The following is a 6,000-nucleotide window of genomic DNA, read 5'->3' as shown; positions in this document are numbered from 1 at the left end:
ATTGTGGACACCAAGTGCTTCGCTGATGAACCTAGTCAGCTAGAAAGATGGGAGAGAGTATGTCCCATCCGAGATCCTTTAATATCCCATTTGCTCCCCAGAGAGCCTGGGTAGGAAAAATCATACCACCCTCCTTCAAGTAATAAATTTAAAACGTGTTAAACACTATGCAAAAAGTCCTGGAAGATTTATTCACAGTTACAGTAAGTCAAAGACATGTTTGGGGAGATGAGGAGGAGTGTTTCTAGTACTAATTTGAGTACTTGAGATGAGGTGCTTCCGCCACAGGTTCCACCCACAGCCTCTGCCACAGCAGCCACGTGTAAGCTCAGACCTCAGCGTTGAGCCCTGGCTTGTTCTGTGCTGTGGATACGCCTGTCCCCAGCCCCGAGTCATTGCTTGATCTGTAGTGCTGTTCCCTGTCCCATTCAGTCATTCCCATATCCATGTAAAGTAGCTTTGGAACCAAAATTACTGTGTTCAGACAGGGATATTCTAACCTTTAAACATATTGGTGCACTAAGGGTTGCACATATAACCATCAAATGCTGCTGAGTTTAGAGAAATATTGTTAAAATCGGTTGCAAAACCAAAAAAACCCTCTGGTCAGTAATTACTGAGTTAAAGAATAAGGAAGCTGGTAAATACAATGCTGATGCAGTGTAAAATAACAATGTGGAAAACCCCCAGCATTTTGGGAGTGGCTAACAGAATTTCTTACATTTCATCACTGTTGCATTTCATCACATGTTCCTTTTTTGGAACATGGATTGACATTAAATTTAAGAGGTAGAGCTACAGACTCACAATTTTAGTTTTGGTCTGGTTTGTGTAGTGGTCTTTTTAAAGATTTAAAGGTAAATTTATTAATATGAACAGATGTAGTAAATATTTAATGGGGTCATGTATGCAAGAGTAGTAGACTGGTTTATATTTAATAGTTTTAAAATTGGACATACTAAGGAATAAAAGGCTGGGTGATTCAAATGAGCAATTTAAACCCTCTCCAAGAGAAAGTGACTGGTTGGGAAGTATGCATTCAGCCCAGTTTGGGGAAAACAAGATATAAAAGGTGGATTCCGTGAACTGGACGGGATAACCGAGGTGGTGGATGAACTGAGTAACTATCACATGTCAGGAAAAATAGAGTTTGGCAACTTCATTTAAATATGTCTTGGTGAAATACCTGTTTTGTAGGTGACTGACTTGTAATGAGTATATTTTCCTACCCCAGGGAAGAATTATAACTGCAACCTCATGTTGGTATCTGTTCATCAACAATTTCTCAACCAGGATCTTGTGCAGGTGTATGCCTGAACTTTTGAGCAGGAGATAGTACACTCACACGGGTCATGTGATAAGCATGAGATAATACATTTGAAAAACAGTATTATAGTGTATTTCAAGAAGAGGATTGCCTACATCAAACTCACAGTTAATAAAGATGAGTTTAATTCATAAAAATAAATGGGCATGTGTATGGAAAATTGTGAGGTTCTGTCCTTGCTAAAGAAGACACACTTAATGGGTCTGGCAACATGCAAATTCAGCCTATGGAAGCTCTGTTTAAAAGACTGCCTAATAAAACAGGTGTGAGCTTGTAAATCTGGTAATGCTAAATCAGAGGAAACCAGAAAGGTGAGGACAGGATGAGTGTGCAGAATTCGTTCTACTTAAAAGATGAAACAGACACTAATATGGAATTTGTATTGTGCTTTCTAACTGTATTTTGTATATATGAAGCAAGCAAAATCAGGCATATTCCAGAATTCACGATACAGAGCATGCTTGTACTCCCCAAATGTTAATAAATTAGGAGAATTCATTCAAAATCTCAATTGAATAAACACTGAATATTTAAATACTGGTTCAAATTGTGAAAACTATATTTTCTGTAGAAAAGAAAGTGGGGAAAATGTTAAACATGATGTAGATGTTCCTGTTCAAGTGCAGGAAATTTTTCTCTCTATTTGCCTAGTGATAATTTATGTTCCGAGCTGTAGAACTTTTTTTCCTCTGCTTTACCTGGTGTATTCATGTAAATAAGCTGCTCATTAGATACCCCCAAATCCCATTTTCTGCAATTGTCGATGGCCCCCCTGTTTGCAGCTGGCCCAATGGTTGATGTAATTGTGTCCCAGTGACAGGCCAGCAGGGACAGCAAAGCCCCCGAGGAGAGCGAGGGGTTCCAGCAGCGCCTGCTGGCCTGGCCACGGAGCCCTGGGTGTGAGTGGCTCAGAACAGATGAGCTGATTAACTGTGAATCACCCTCCCAGAAGAGATGAAGCATTAGTAGTAAACAAAAGGGAAGCAGAAGGGAAACTTCAGGCAGAAGAAAATAATCCAGGAATTAAAAGCTCGGTGAAAGCCTTAGGATGCTTCCAGATTGACCTGAGCATCTAGGTTCAATGCCATAGAAATAGAGGTCTGATACTCTAGGATGGATTTGGTGCATGTGGCTGAGCCACATATATATTTTAATATATAACACACCCACAGCAACAAATGTACATGAGAACACAGTTACTGTCTCTGCTCCGCCGTGACAACCCTGCTGAAGCACAGCGTAACCCGAATCTACTGGGGACATTCTCCCTGCTACATTTCAGCCAATGAGAACGGCAAGGGGGAAAATGCTGACTTTAGAGATCAATAGTAAAGCTTCATCTAAAAGGTTATGCCTTGGAAGAGAATATCCTGCTATCTGACTAATATTGATTAAAATGTTCATGTATGTTTTTCCTAATTTCTCAGTGGATGAATATTAGGAAAATCTCTACCCATGTTTAGAAAACAATGAAAACCTTATTAATAATATTTTTTAGATGTGAAGCAGAAGTTATTTCATCAACCTTAATTTTGTAATTCTTGTTGTTATCAAACAACGAGCCTCATGAGTTATGGATCAGGTCATTGCAAACAGCTTCCAGAAGTGTTCACGTATGTTACTTGAGAAAAAAGCCTGTTCTTAATGCTCCCAGACTGGTATTCATCAGGCATTGTTAGGATTGCTGGTTACCCTCAGAGACATTTGCTTATACCCGAAACAAGAGAGATGTTTAAATCAGCCTATGTACCTATTCGTATGGATGGAGATAGATTACATTGACTAGTTTTCCATTACAAGTTCAGAAACAATAATCTGTAACGACACAGAGTAAAATGGATCTTTAGAAAATACAGACGAAAACATTTGAACCAAACAAAAAGGGAAAATCCCCAGCAAAATACACTTACGAGAACATAACCAAAGAGTTAAATCAAAAGTATTCTGTCTCCAAAACTGGACGCTAGGAGATGTTTAAGGAAGAGTGTAAGAATGTGAAAATATGTAGACGTCTCTCACAGCCTCCAATAAATTAGTGTGCTTTCTCAGCCACAGATGCTGCTTCAAAATAATAGCTTTTGTGGGCTCAGGCACTGGCCTCCACTTGGATATCGAGCCGAGCCGTTGACCGCAGCTCCGTGTTGACTGTCGCCAATCGTCGCTGTATTCTCCACATGCCTCAGCATAGTTTCCAAGAGGTCTGCTCCATGATATTGCCCAGCACAGAGGTGAGACTGATCATCCTGCCTTCCCATCAGTGGGAGCATCACTGGATTGCCCTAACTCCTGAAATATAATGGGTAGTGGCTCAGCAACATCATCCACCCGTTCACTCAGGACCTGTGGATGTATCTCAGTTCCCATGAGCTTGTGCACCTTCAGGTTCTTTAGATGGTCTCAAAACTGATCTCGTCCCACAGCTGGTGGTTCTTCATTCTGCCAGTCCCTGCCTTTGCCTCTGCGGTGTGGGCAGTGTGGCCAGAACATGTACCAGTGAAGATCGAGGCAAAACCATCACTGAGTATCTCCGCTTTCTCCATGTCCTGAGTAGCCAGGTCCCCCATCCCCTTCCTGAAATGACCCACTTTTCTCTGTTCTTCCTATTATCAATGTACCTAGAGATGCTTTTCTTGATGCCCCTGACATCCCTGGCCAGAACTAATTCTATCAGGGTTTAGCTTTCCTAACCTGATAGCTGGCTGTTAAGACAATTTCTCAGTATTCCTCTCAGTCTACCTGTCGTTGCTTCTACCCTCTGTAGGCTTCCTCTTAAAAGCTAAGCAAGCCGTAAAATACTTTCCCTTTCAAGTGTTTGAAGTACCATACACTGAATGACCTTTTCATTTTCCATTCACAAAGAAATAAGAAATAACTATTCTTATTTCTGATACCTGTGATTATACCAATAGCTATAACTCAGGCCCGTGAAATCCTTTAATGTAATGAGCCATGCTGGAGAGTCATTCCCCTAAAGAAAAGAGCTCAAGATGATTGACCTGAAATGGCCTCTTCATTTTAATGAAAGGAGATCTAAATATGGCAAACATTTCCCTGTGCTACTGTCTCTCAAAAGACATCTTCCTCATCAGAATCTCTTATGATTAACAGAATTGGTTATTTAATTTTAGGGGGAAACTAGCAAAAAGTCTAGGAGATCTATCTGGGTTTTGTCTTTAACCGTGCAGTGATTTTTCTGTCAGAAAAATGGGGTTTTTCCCTTTACTGATTCCATTGTTTGCGTAAGAGAGAAGTAGCCAATTTGGCATCAGGAAGTCAGTGCTTAGAAAAGTATTATGGTAAAAGAGTGGCCATTTTCTGTTGGTTGTTTCACATTTGGTGTATGCAGAGACCATTTTTACACTGTCTCCTGCCAGCATCTTCCCCGTAATCACTTTTGTTCTCACCTGCTGGATCTGTTCACCTGTATCATCTAACACAGCCCGTCTCTAATTTCAGAAATTCTTCCTGTTATAGATTTGTTAGGCTTTTCCCTTTACCTTCCCCTCAGAGCACTCTCTAGCCAATAACAGCAGTTTTGCACCCAAAATATATCCAGCTCACCATGAACATACCTCTGTGAGTTACCAAAGACACCAGGAGGTGAACTAAAGAAAAAACATAGGAAAGGTAAAGAAAACTATGGTGAAATACCTAAATCTTTTGAAAAGCAGGAAATGCCCATCTTTCTAAGGGACAGACGAAGTTCTGCAGCATTGGTCCCGTTATTTTTTTTATGCAGTTCTAACTAGATGGAATAGGCTTTACAGTGTTTGTCCTCCTCTTCCTGCAGTCTACCAGAGTTAGCAGAACTCCTGTGTTTCTGCTACCTGGTACTCTCACACATAATTCATTCTCCAAATTTTCACCCAAGCAGCTTTAAATTAACACTAGGTAGGTAGTAACAGTGTGTTGCCTACTCAGTGGTTTGCTTTACTCTGGGGCTCATAGACCCATCCTTGCATGTCGCAAAAATCCTCTGGCTCTGGCTCTGGCTCTGGCTTCTTGGAACAGCTCTGCCTCCCCAGCACAAACACTGCCTGCCTGGTTCTTGCTCTGAAGCTGTTGAAGACACTATTTCATCTGCCAATAATAAAGAAGCAACTGACCTAAGTTACTCTTCTCTGTTCACCTTGCTGTGATGGCAGAGTGCTGACTGTACTGTTATTGCTCTATAAAGTGAAGTCAGATTCATGAGGCAAAATCTATGATGGTGTGATTCAGCTAGACGAAAAAAAGCCCAGTATGAAAATAGTTATTCATATCTGTGATAGCCTTTGTCACAGAAAAGATAACCCTCCTGAGCTGAAAGGAATAAGATCACTGATGTAAATCAGACTGCTACATTCAAGTCCCTCTAAGTTACTAATGAGCCTGGAAGAACAAGGATTCTTAGGAGAAATCCAGAACAGCAAGACATAAGTTGTTGGAGCAGAGGGAAGTACTTACTTCAGATGATACTAAACTCTTGTACAGTAGTGCCCGGCTTAAGCTGCTAGGAGCATGAAAGGGAGGGAAGGAAAAAGAAAGAGATAAAAGAAGAAGTAAGAAAAGAATGTGTGAACAAATGAATGAATGAACAAAAGAACAAGGAATTTATAAAGTGCAGTGTTTCTAACCTGATGGTGTTTATTATTGGAAGCATGATGTTATATTTTGTGGCACTCGAAATAAGA

Source organism: Anomalospiza imberbis, chromosome 21 (assembly GCF_031753505.1).
Source record: "Anomalospiza imberbis isolate Cuckoo-Finch-1a 21T00152 chromosome 21, ASM3175350v1, whole genome shotgun sequence".
In the NCBI taxonomy this organism is placed as follows: domain Eukaryota; kingdom Metazoa; phylum Chordata; class Aves; order Passeriformes; family Viduidae; genus Anomalospiza; species Anomalospiza imberbis.
The sequence above is the reverse complement of the archived record's forward strand: the minus strand, read 5'-3'. Positions refer to the sequence as shown.